The sequence below is a fragment of the Stenella coeruleoalba genome (assembly GCF_951394435.1).
Source record: "Stenella coeruleoalba genome assembly, chromosome: X".
Lineage (NCBI taxonomy): Eukaryota > Metazoa > Chordata > Mammalia > Artiodactyla > Delphinidae > Stenella > Stenella coeruleoalba.
Window position 1 is genome coordinate 109,248,225 of NC_137152.1, and position 12,795 is coordinate 109,261,019.

General features: G+C 41.1%; 1 protein-coding gene and 1 long non-coding RNA gene across 2 annotated transcripts in view; one reads left to right on the forward strand and one right to left on the reverse strand.

Moving 5' to 3' along the window:
• Positions 1-10,955: 10,955 nt before the first annotated feature.
• Positions 10,956-12,795, forward strand: part of PHF6 (PHD finger protein 6) — a 50,239-nt gene continuing 48,399 nt past the window's right edge. The window contains exon 1 of the mRNA XM_079909774.1: positions 10,956-11,088. The gene's annotated coding sequence lies outside the window, so the exon portion shown is untranslated. The remainder of the gene's footprint in view (positions 11,089-12,795) is intronic.
• LOC307179923 overlaps positions 11,810-12,795 on the reverse strand; it is a 60,917-nt gene continuing 59,931 nt past the window's right edge. The window contains exon 4 of the long non-coding RNA XR_013825606.1: positions 11,810-12,739. This is a non-coding gene — a long non-coding RNA (uncharacterized lncRNA). The remainder of the gene's footprint in view (positions 12,740-12,795) is intronic.

The following is a 12,795-nucleotide window of genomic DNA, read 5'->3' on the forward strand; positions in this document are numbered from 1 at the left end:
TACACTGTGTATTAGATTTCCAGGATTTATTTACCTACTAGTTGCAAGTTTTTATCCCTAAACAACGTCTCTTCTATCAACATTGTACTGGTGGTTCTAACTAGGGCTTTGGCAAGAAAAAAAAAAAAAAGGCATCCAGATTGGAAATGAAAAAGTAAATAATATTATCTCTATTTGCAGATAACATGATCCTGTATATAGCAAATCCTAAGGAATACACTAAAAACCTACTAGATATAATAAATGAGTTCAGCAAGGTCATGGACACAGGACCAAAATACAAAAATCACTTGTATTTCTATACACTAGCAATGAACAAATTGAAAATGAAATTAAGAAAATGATTCCAGCAGATGCAAACTATTATATATAGAATGGATAAACAACAAGGTCCTACTGTATAGCACAGGGAAATATATTCAATATCCTGTGATAAACCATAATAAAAAAATATAAAGAAGAATGTATATATACGTATGACCGAATCACTTTGCTGTACAGCAGAAATTAACACAACATTGTAAATCAACTATACTTCAATTTAAAAAAATGATTCCATTTACAATGGTATCAAGAAGAAATAGGAATAAATTTACTTAGGAATAAATTTAACAAAAGATGTGCTGACTTGTACACTGAAAACTACAAAATACTGATGAAAGAAATTAAAAACCTAAAATATTAAAAATCATCCCTAAAAATCTGCTTAATGAAATATTTAAATAAATTTGAACACTTTCAAAAAAAATCATCCCACATTCATGATTGGAAGACTTAATATTGCAAAGACGGCAATACTTTCCAAACTGACCTACAGATTCAACTCAATCCTTTATCAAGAACCCAGCTGGTTTTGTTGCAGAATTTGATAAGCTGATCCTAAAATTCATCTGTAACTTCAAAGGACCCAGAATAGCCAAAACGACCTTGCAAAGGAAGAACAAATTTGGAGGATTCACATTTCCTAATTTCAAAACTTTCTGCAAAGCTATAATAATCAAGACAGTGTGATCAATGGAAGAGCACTGAAAGTCCAGAAATAAACTCTTACATTTATGGTCAACTGATTGTCAACAGGGTGCCAAGACCATTCAATCGGGAAAGAATGGTGTTTCCAACAAACGGTGCTGGGACAACTGGATATCCATGTGCAAAAGGATAAAGTTGAAACCCTACCTCCCACCACATGCAAAAATTAACTAAAAATTGATCAAAAAGTTAAATGTAAGAGCTAAAATATCTTCTCAACAAAAGTGTTGAGCACAGAATACGTAGATTTTACTAAGTAGAAACATCAGATTTCTAGACTTGCAGGAATTAGTTTCCAGCTCTCCAAAAATGTACATTCATTCACTTTGTTATCTTCAAGATACCTTTGTTAGACTAGCTGTTTGCAATCAGGTCCTTTGCACCTATAAATTCATTGTATAGGCTTATCCATGCTTAAAATGCCCATAATTTTTACTCATCATAAAGGATTCTGGATGTCATCAAAACTTAACCCTTTTTTTCTCAGGAAAAGTGTTCTCGGGGAAAAAAAGTACAGAGGTGACTTGAAATTGTGAAATCAAAATTGGATTCCAAATAAGTTAGAGTTTTCATAAGAAATTGAGGAAGCACTGTTTAATTTGACTGCCCTTTACTGGGTGACATTTTATTTTGAGTTCTAAAGCCATCTGATTTCCAAAATTTACATTGGCACTGTCTACTGAATATGCAGAACGATGAGCAAAGTTGATAAGATAGCAACAATCTTTAGTTTTATATTTTTTGCAGCTTCACTATGATCTTAAAAGAAATCAAGAAGATGATTTGAAATTCTCCTTTTTAAATCAAAGTATCTAAAAGCTAGGAGGAACATTTTTCAGTTGCCATGATTTGACACATCATTTGATTTACTGTAGAAAGCATGATTCTTGGTAAGATCTGACAAAATCAACTCCATACTGCTAGGGGCCAACCCATCTTGTACCAAAATTTCCCCTTTTGTTCACCCACAGGACATTTTAGTTGCTATCTTGGAATGAGGAAACGTAACTTTATTCAAAGAGCAATGAAGAGAAAGATAGAATAATGCATGTTTGTTGGTATGGTGTATCTAGGGTAAATCAGTGGCCACCAATTTCAGCTGAACATTAATGTCTTTCTGGAAGACCCAAAGCATCTAATTGATTTATAAGCACTTATCTGTCTTATACTTCACTTGTGATATTCAATCTCCATATATGCTTACACATTCTGTTCTCTGCCATGCCCAGTCCCAAATTCTTTTCAGTTTATTGCGCAGTTATGTTCTGTTTTGGTTGTTCACCTCCCTAAGCCAGTTGTATGTGCCCTTCTATCTGTCATCAAAATAACATAGTCATTTATTTAGTTTTCTTTTTGGGTGATTTCTGGGTCAAGCTGGAGTTGGTATTGTGATTGTATTCATTTTCTTTATCTGACCACTCAGAGCACAATGCTCATAATGTTAAAAATTAAAGTACCACTATCTCCATACAAATTGCAACAGTTAATCCACAGGCAAAGTCAAAGACAGAATGTTACAAATCATGACTGAAATACATGTAAATTACAAACAAAGTTGCATTCCTCTGAGTGATACAACAATGAATGATGGGCTATTGTGAACAGCGGATCATGGCTGCCAACATCAGTGGTCAGCAACGGTGACTACGGATAGATAATCGATGCCATTGGACACTGAAAATAGCATTGCTTTCAGCCCCTGCTTTTGGAGCCACAGTATGGGTTTGGTACCTTTCCCTCAAACATGAGCAACCATTGCTGAAAATTGATTTTTTGCATACTGGGGAAGAGTTTCCTGGGATGCAGGACTTTCAGTGCTAAAACTGGGACAGTACCAAGGAAATCAGGATAATTGGTCCCCCTATTATGTCTTTGGTAGCCTTCCAGAACACTGGAAGGGCTGTTTCTGTCAGTTTTGTCCAGCTTTTTTTTTTTTTTTTGCAGTACGCGGGCCTCTCACTGCTGTGGCCTCTCCCGTTGCGGAGCACAGGCTCCGGACGCGCAGGCTCAGCGGCCATGGCTCACCGGCTCAGCCGCTCCGCGGCAAGTGGGATCTTCCCGGACCGGGGCACGAACCCGTGTCCCCTGCATCGGCAGGCGGACTCTCAACCACTGCGCCACCAGGGAAGCCCCTGTCCAGCTTTATAGTTGCTTTTGGGGGGAGAAGATGTGTTAACTTTCTTAATTTATCATGCTGGAAATAAATCTCTCATACTATGTATACTACATATTATTTTTAGTGTGCCTCTCTTTTACTAAACTGTAAACTCCATGACAATGGGGATTTTTGCTTGTTTTGACCACTGTTATATCTCTGGTGCTTCGCACATCATTCGTAGGCACTCAATAAATTTTTTTTTCTTTTTTTCAATAAATATTTTTTGATGAATAAATGAATTAATGACACCTGCAGGAGTGCTGGAGATTAAATTGGAAGAGGGAAACTTAAATCAGATAGCCAAGTCAGTAAACTGGTAGAGTGGTCCAGGTAGGAGATGGTAGAGACAGTGGAGATAATGAATAGTAGGCTGATTTTAGAGATAATTAGGAGTCAAAATTGCCACGATTACTGTTAGAGTACAGATGAGTGGGGGGAGTGAAATAGAGGGTGGTGTCAAGGATGACTCCTTGATCTATGGCCTAAAGAACTGGGTGGATAGAGGTGCCAGTCAGTGAGTTAGCAAACAGTGGACCAGGTTTATAGGGAGAAGATCACCAGTTCTGTTTCAGACATACTGAGTTTGAGATGCTTTTGAGGTGACTAAGCAATTTCAAATAGGCAGTTGGATATATGGCCCTAGAATTCAGAGGAGAAATGTTGACTAGAGAGCTAAATGAATGTTTTGTCAGTCCCAGTGGGTGGTAAATAAAGTGGTGGGTGTGAATGATTACCAAGGAAGAGAGAGAACAGGGTCTAAGATCAAGCTGCAATTGTACTCTGCATGTGCTTAAGTTTTTCCTTGGATTAAAGAAAGGAAATCACTTGATTGTCAACTGGAGCCTAAGTTAGGATTTCAAATCATAAACGTTTTAATGATTTTGCAATGCAACAATTAGAAGAAGTTTCCAGGTTTTCTCCTACTTTTCTTTTAGGTCCCATTTTTAGAGACGAGGCATGTTCATGGCATACTTGGTATCCATTGGTTGTGCTTTTTTTAAATTTTGGTGAAGGTTGTGACTTTAAGTATTTCTCATGTCCTCTTGTGTTTTCAGCACTGTGCTAGGTGCTACGGAGAATATAAGAGATACCTACCTTGTTGACTCCTGAGGAGTCTTCTAACTATTGGTAGGAAGAATTGCATATTAAAATTGGAAGAGATCTTAAAGATAATCTAGTCTGATTTCATCATGTTTTTTAGAACCTGAAAGTGTGTCCCAGAAAGATGAAGTGACATTTCAAGTTCAACATGAAGCGATAGAGATCTGATTAGAAGCCAGGGCTCCTGATTTCTGTCTAATCAAGTTCACTACTGTTTTTCACTAAATCACTCATTCATTTAACAAACACCGAGTGTCTAAATGTTCTAGGCACTTGTGGTAAATTATGCTACTTTTTCTTTTTTCTCCCGCTGCGGAGCACAGGCTCCAGACGCGCAGGCCCAACGGCCATGGCTCACGGGCCCAGCCGCTCCGCGGCATGTGGGATCTTCCCGGACCGGGGCACGAACCCGCGTCCCCTGCATCGGCAGGCAGACTCTCAACCACTGCGCCACCAGGGAAGCCCTATGCTACTTTTTCATTAGCATTCACGTCTGGTGATTAATAGTAGCATCCATGATACCCTGGGCATTCAATAAGCAGACTTGATGGACAACTGGGTGTGGCTTATAGCTAGATCATCCACTTTCCATTTATAGCCATTTCTTCTCTTAATGCCCGAGGGAAGAGGAAGTAAGTGGTAGATTAACATATGAAGCAATTAGAGAATAACATAGTGTATACAGTGTGTAATTAATTGCTAAATTGCATTAAATGATTCTAAGTGCAACAGAGAGTTGTAGGAGCCAAGGCCCAGAATACAAGACAGCAGTCTCAGACAGGAAAACGTCTCCCAACAGCAGTAACCACTGGCTCCCTGGCATGTTCCTGGCATGTCCAACATTTATGGGACAAGCACTATGCTAGGTGCGAAAGGGTAGAAAAAGGATTAGGACATGGTCTCTCCTCCCAAAGAGCTCACTGTCTAGTGGGAAAGACAGAAGTACATATAATTTCAATATAATGTGGTAAATGATGAGATCGAGGTCTGGCCAGGATGCTATGGGAGCAGAGGAGGGGAGCTTCACCCAATCAAAGGGTAATTAAAGCTTCCAGGAAGTGAAGGGCTGACACCTGAACCAGGTTTTGAAGGCTGCTAGGTCCTAGCAAGTCGAAGAAAGCTGTCAGAGGAGTTGTAGGAAGCAAGAACAGCAGAAATAAAGAAACAAAGGCCTTTTGTCTCCCTATTCCACTTATCGGAAAACCTGGAGACAGCTATAGCTACTCTTAAGTAGAACACTCCATATAGCTGCCCATAAAGCTAGCTCTTGTAGCTAATGGTTATTGAGCTCTGTGGGCCAGGAACTGTGCCAGATGCTGCATGTGGATTATCTCAAGCAATCCTCAAAAAAAAAATCCTTGAGACAGGTACTTCCGTCATCCTCAGTTTACAGATGAGGAAACTAAGGCTGAAGTAACTGAGAAGTTAACCTGAAACTCGGATTTTTGTCCAGGCCATTTGGTTTTTGTCTCCTGGCACAGACTGTATCTCATTGTGAATATTAGCTCCCCACAAATCTTATTCATATATAATTCCTCTAGTTTTTAGACTTATTATTATTATATGTGAGATTAGTGTAGACTTGTCTGATCATGTTATTTAACCAACAGCAAAAATAGGGCCAAGGAACAAAGATGCTCAAGATTACCTGGGACCCAATGGCAAAGTCAATTATAAGGATGTGACCTCACATGTCCTCACTAACAACTATTTCTAAGAATGATATTTATCAGAATGAAGTCTCTTGGGCACTCAGATGAAACTGATGACATGCCCAAGTGAAAAGTTTTTTTTTTTTCTTGTTTTCAGCTTGAAGGCTATAGGTCAGTGGTTCTCAAACTTTCGTGTCTATAACAGTCTTACCTGGGGAGCTTGCTAAAAATATAGTAGCTGGGCCCCATTTCATATCTATGCCAGAATTACTGGGGTGGGGGGCTTGGGCTGCTGTATTATTAACAAACTCTTGAGATGATGTCATTCCATTCCAATTCCACTTCTCCCTGTTCTTCATTACAGTCTCTTTCCCATTCTCCATTTTCTACTCTTTTCCATTGTCCATTCTCCACACCCAGCTTCAAATTGCTAAACTAGGGAAAGACATCAACACAAAGTCTCCCGAGGTCCCCATCTCCTCACTTAGGTACAAGGGTAGCTCCGTAGGGTGGCCAAAAAAAACAAAAACTAAGTAGAGGGACTTCCCTGGTGGCGCAGTGGTTAAGAATCTGCCTGCCAATGCAGGGGACACGGGTTCAAGCCCTGGTCCGGCAAGATCCCACATGCCGCAGAGCAAATAATCCCATGCGCCACAACTACTGAGCCTGTGCTCTAGACCCCACGAGCCACAGCTACTGAGCCCCTGTGCTGCAACTATTGAAGCCCACACGCCTAGAGCCCGTGCTTTCACAACAAGAGAAGCCACCGTAATGAGAAGCCTGCGCACTGCATTGAAGAGTAGCCCCCGCTCGCTGCAACTAGAGAAAACCTGCGCACAGCAACGAAGACGCAATGCAGCCTAAAATAAAATAAATTAATTTTTTAAAAAACTTAGAAAAAACAACCTAAGTAGAAGAGCATAGGCACCAAATGCTGGTAGCCTACATTAGCAGGTAGACCAAACAGATGATATGGCAGTTAAAGGATACAAAGAATAATAATAATTGTCCTTCATATTTATTGGGGCAAGAACTTTAATGTACGTCATTATCTGTCCTTGTGCTCCATAACAGCTTTGCAAGTAACAGTAATCTCATTTGACTGATGTATAAACAAAGGCTCAGAGAAGTCAAATGAATAACCCGAGGTAACTCTGCTAGTTAGTGGCAGGCCAGAAATTCAAACCCAGGTCTTCTGACTCTTATGCAGCATCTCACACAAATATATAGCATTCTATCGTTTTTCACAGAAACATTTAATATACTTAATCCATCAACTTTAAAAATAAAGAATAAAAAATATAAAATGTATCCAACATACAAAACACAAGTAGACTTCAGTTCCATGTAAGTGACATTTGCTTCCTTCTGAACCAATCGTGCAAAAGTTGTCATAATTTTACAGTGGTTTATGTGATTAATTGATTAAGGTCTTTCTCCCCCACTACACCCAAATGGACCATGTCCATATTTATCTAACACATAGTAGGTGATCAATAGGTACTTAATGAATGAATGCATAATCCACTGGTGTTGATTACAGCTAGAAGGGAGTGAATTTAGGCACTACCTGAATTTAGCCTTTGGTTTAGGCAGGAGCAGAAATGCTAGCGGTATCTTACACAAAAACACTGAAGATGGGGAAAAAATTACTTTTTAGTTGCTGGATAGGATGAACTTGCTTGTACTAGACATAGTGATTTGAACTCAAGGACAGGGCTAATCTAACCAGAGCAGATGCAGTTGCTAAATGGTTGTTTACAGGGTAGTGAAAGTCAAGAGACTGTATCAATTCTACAAAAAAAGAATGAGGGAAGTTTCTTAATGTGTGGTCCTCAACAGATTGGCATCAGATTATCTGGGCAGTTTAAGAAGGCAGATTCCTGGACCCAAACCTTCAGAATCCTCCAGGTGCCAAAGAATCTGCATTTTTAACAAACTTCCAAAGTTTAAGACTGGCTGGACTGGAAGGGGGTGGGGGTCTAGGACTCTGTCTAGGGAGAAGCCTACATTTAAAAAGAGAAGAAGAGAAACATACAAAAGAGACTGAAATAGCAGCCAGGGAGCCAGAGTCAGAGTCCATGTTACAAGACAAGGAAGGTGAAAGTTTCAGAACAAGTAAATGGCCTAAAGTGTCAAATGTAACAGAGACGTCAAGAATGAAGACGGAGAAAAGTTGTGAAGATGGGATCCAGATTTTTCTGGATCTGGACCTGTCTTTTAAGACCCAACTCAAAACATTTCCTCCCCAGGGATGTATTTCCTGCTCCACTGGACAGAGTCCACCAAACTTTGCCGTATGTAATTCTATTATAGCATTTCACCTATTGCACTGAAATTCTGTTTTTCTTTCTCATTAGAAATACCTGTTTTTCTTTCTCATTAGACTGAGAATTCCTTGAAGGCAGGAGCCGTGTCTTACTCCTTTTCAAATGTCCAATGTCTGGCATAATACCTGGCATACAGAAAATATCTGCAAATGTCTGCCGAATGAGTGATGGGAGAGCAATGGGAGGGAAAGAACACAGTCTGGCAGTGAAGGTAGAGTCTAGCACTGAAGGTAAATGAGAGCAGGGCAATTGATGCTGCTGGAGCAGAAAATAAGTAGGGAATCAGTTCCTCCAGAGCACAGAAAAGATGTGATTAAAGCCACAGCTTTAGCTTTAAAAAGCAGAAAGGACAATTCTCTCTCTGAATCTTGAAGGAAGCCAGAGAGGATGGGTGTACAAGATAAAGTAGCTTAGCTCAGATGGCCCTACTCTAAATAAGTCAGGAAGTTAAAGACTTTGCTGAGAGTGAGGTACAAAAAAAAGCAGGATCTAGGGCCTGAAGCAAAAAGTGAAAGGAAAAGGAAGAGTGTTGGTGGAAGTGTGCTGGTGAATCAATAAGAGATGAAGAGATCCAATGCTCTATCCTCAGGCATTGTTAAGAGCACGTTATCACAATCTGACTCCTTTCTGTAGCCCTTGAAATAACAGGCTGCATGTATCAGTCATGCTAACTGGAACTGGCTACCAGACCTGGGACCTGAAACTAACTGGAGTCACTGATCTCTTCCTCTCCTGAACTCTCCCTGCACTTCCTTTCCACCGCAAATGCACGTGCTGCAGTCCATCCTCTATAGTAGCTATTTGTCTTTTCCTTGTTAGACTGTAAATAGTTGAGGGCAAAGGCTGTGTCTTATTCACTGTTGCATTGTACCTTAGCATAGTGCTTTGTACATAATAGAGGATGTCTGTACCAGGCACACACCTAATATAGCATTTATCACATCATACTGTGTTTGTTTGCTTGTCTGTCTCCCTTTTTAGACCATGAGCTCAAGGTCAGGGATTGAGTTGATCTATGTCTCTCTTGTGTTTGGAACTTAGCAGCTGTGCAGATGTTTATTCAATCAAATTTTGTTAGAAGGAATGCATGGATGAGAGAATGAATAAAAGAGAGTAAAATATGGGGATTTGTGAAGAAATCTAAAAAGATGACATACTGCACAGGCACTAAATTTTGTCAGTTACACAATCTTCAGTCTCATCCTGACATCAGTAAGTGTGTAAAGTTGGTGGAAAATGATGCTGGGCCTGGGGGGAGGACCTGTTTTCAAACACACTGTGAATATTTGGAATACACATTCTGGATCTTCTTATGTAAATTTCCAGCCACTCCCTTTCAAGGGTACAGGGCCTGGGTGAAAGGGCTAAGGGTGCTGCTTTATCCACCCTTATTAGGTACCTGTTCGTATGGGATACAAGGTTACATCAAACATGGTTACTGTTCCCTTGAGGATTACAATTTAATGTTGTCATTGCAGTTAAAAATAAAAAGAATGATGAAGCAGCATAGAAACAGCAGTGGATCAAAACAATGAAAATCCACTGCTTTCCCCCGCCCCCTTTTTTTTTTTACAGGAAAAATAGCTACTTGAAGGGCATCTTTAAAATTTCATTGGTTTGTTAGGAACTTCTTTTCTTTTCTTTTAAACCACTGGCTAGCAGTCTGTGAGCCCAGTAGAAAATAACAAAAGCTGACCCTTACATAGGGCATACTATGTGCCCAAGCGTTATTCTATGTGATTTACATATATTAACTCATTTCTCTTAACAATCCTATGAGATGGACACCACTGTGATCTCCATTTTGGATGTGCTGAAACTGAGGGACAGAGGTAATGCAACGTGCTCAAGGTCATAGAGCTAGAAGTGGGGGAGCTGAGATTCAAACCCACACAATCTGGCTTCATACATCAGAGGAAAGCGCTCAGTTTAGGTGTCAGGTTTACTTGTGTGAAATATGAAGAAAATCACTTATCTTTTCTGATTATGAAAAATCTCAGAATTTATACAGGGCCTGTTATACGCCAGGGACGCTAATACACGGTTTACTGGCATTATCTCATTTCTTCCTCACAATAAACCCGTGAGATACTATTTTTATCCCCATTTTAAAGACACAAATTTAAGGCACGGAGATGAAAAATTATTCGCCCAAAGATTGAAATCCAGGCAGACTGACTCCACTACGAGCTTCTCAGTCTTTCCTGGCAGTAAAACGAGAGAACGGGGGACCTCAAAGGGATGCCACGAGAGTACAATGAAATAATGGATATGAAAAGGCCTCGGTGAACAAGTGCAAGGGATAAGGCCTACCCACTTGAATCACTGTTGAAAACTGGTTACCCGGGGCCTCTGGCCAACGGTTTCTAGTCCCAACCCAGCCCCTTCTCCGCCCAACCCACAGCGATATCTTTGAATCTCTTTCTCTATCTCCTCGGATCCTGCCCCCAAACACTTGGCTGAGCGGCGGACCGGAGAATAGAAGGTACGCGCGCGAGCAGGAGGCGGGGCCTGCCGCCCCGATCCGTACCGGGGGTGGCTTCTGCACATGCGTTGTGGCTCTACGGCTTCAGCTGCCTCCTCGCTGCAGCCAATCAGGGCCCGCGGCGCGCTCGAGACGTATTAACGCTATGTGAGTCGTTGCGTGCGAGGGGGGCGACGTAAGGGCGCTCCGCGAGCCCGTCTGTTCTCGAATGAAAGGAAACAACCTCCGGCGACAGAACCCCGCTCCCAGGCGCTGCCGGAGAACCAAGACCGAGTTCTTTCTCTTTCCCCTCATTGGCGCTTCTCCCCTGCCGTTCGCCTCTGGGCCCCGCCGGTGAGTCCCCACGGTACCTTGGGGCCCCCCATTCTCTGCCCGGCGGGAGAAGACAAGGAGGATGGCGGTGGCCAGGCCGCCGCCCCTGCCCGTTGTTAAGGGGGACTCTTGGTGGTCTCGCTTTATTGTCAGGGACCCCAGAAGCGCCGCTCATTGAAGGCGCTTGGCAGAGAGGCTGCTGAGAAAAGTGCTTCGGAGGAGCCAAGGGAGAGGTTAGGCTTAAGCCTAGACTTCGGGGGAGGGGGCGCAACATTTAAGGAGGACAAAATACCGGGAATTTTTAGCCTTTGCCATCGCTTAGGACATATTTGGGAAGGAGGGAGACTCCCAGTTTGGGAAGAGTGAGAGGAAGAATTGTTAGGATGGCAAGAAGGGTAACCTTACGGAATGAGGAAAAACTCCGGGGTGGGGGGAATTAGGGGTGAAACTGAGATAGGAAACGAAGACTATTAGAGGACGAACTCCTGGCGGGAGGAGGGTTAAAGAAAGTGGTAGGGTGATATTTTCCTGGATCCAGGAGGATTGGAAAAGGACAATTAGGGGACCCTGACTTTACGACCGAAAGGAACCTGCTAAAGTGCTTTATTGGAAGATAGTTTTGCGAGTTTATCTAGCGCTTGATTAGAGGGAGATCTTGGAGTCTAGTGTGTATTGAGGAATAAATAACGGAGAGGCTCCGGTACGTTATGTGTACCATCCTTTATTATATGGACGAGCAGCACGGCATTCTTTTGAAATTTCTTCGTTTCGATATTCTGCGTGGAAGTTGAAAAATCCTTTAATTTCGAAAAACCTTTTCTTTTTATCGGCTTACTACGTAATATCAGGTCTTATTCATACAGTTCAAATTCTTTCTCTACCCTTGGGTTTGAAACAACTGGAAAATTCCTTTAGTTTCCTTTTGAATAACCGCAAAAAGCAGTGCGAAGCATGTAATAATATCGTGCAACCAAATTCAGGTGCCCTTCCGGTTCATCTCTTATTCGTTTATTTCTCTCCAGTGTAACTTTCCTGACAGAAATACTGCTTCTTGGATCGTTTATATATTTTGATCTGTATATTTCAACTTCCTTGCGTGTGGAATTGTTTGATCTTCCGGAACTGCAGTTTTTGTTTTGTTTTGTTTTTCCGTGAAAATGGTCTTTCAGATATCAGACACTGAATGAGCTCTCGAGTTGGTTCTTGAATGCTCTCCTTGATGTTTCAGGTTATTTCCACCTTGGTGCTTTAAAGCATCTTGGAAAATCTGAAGTGCACTGATTGCTTCAGCCTAACTAATCGGGTTTTTATATTTTTTCGGACATGTAAATTATGTTTCTCACGCTGTTATCTTTGCCTCTTTATTTCTGCTTTATAACATTATCCATAATGCTATGTTTCTTTTAAGGAAAAGGTTTCATTGTTGGGTGGAAGCATCAAAGTTTGATCTCCGCATGCCCTGAAAAATCTTTTAGACTAAAATTAAAATGCCATATACTGTATGGATCATTATGAACCCCTTAATATTGGTCCTTGGAATGCCCTTATTCTCCTCAAGTAGAGACCACAAATGTGACAGCATTAGATAAAAATCTGCATTTTTATGATGAAGACATTTTTACTAGGAGTCATTGTTTCCATGATGTTCTCCCCTTCATGTTTTACAAGGAGGCTGTAAAAAAAATTAGCAAGATATGCACAGATGCATTATTTGAATTTTAGTGGAAA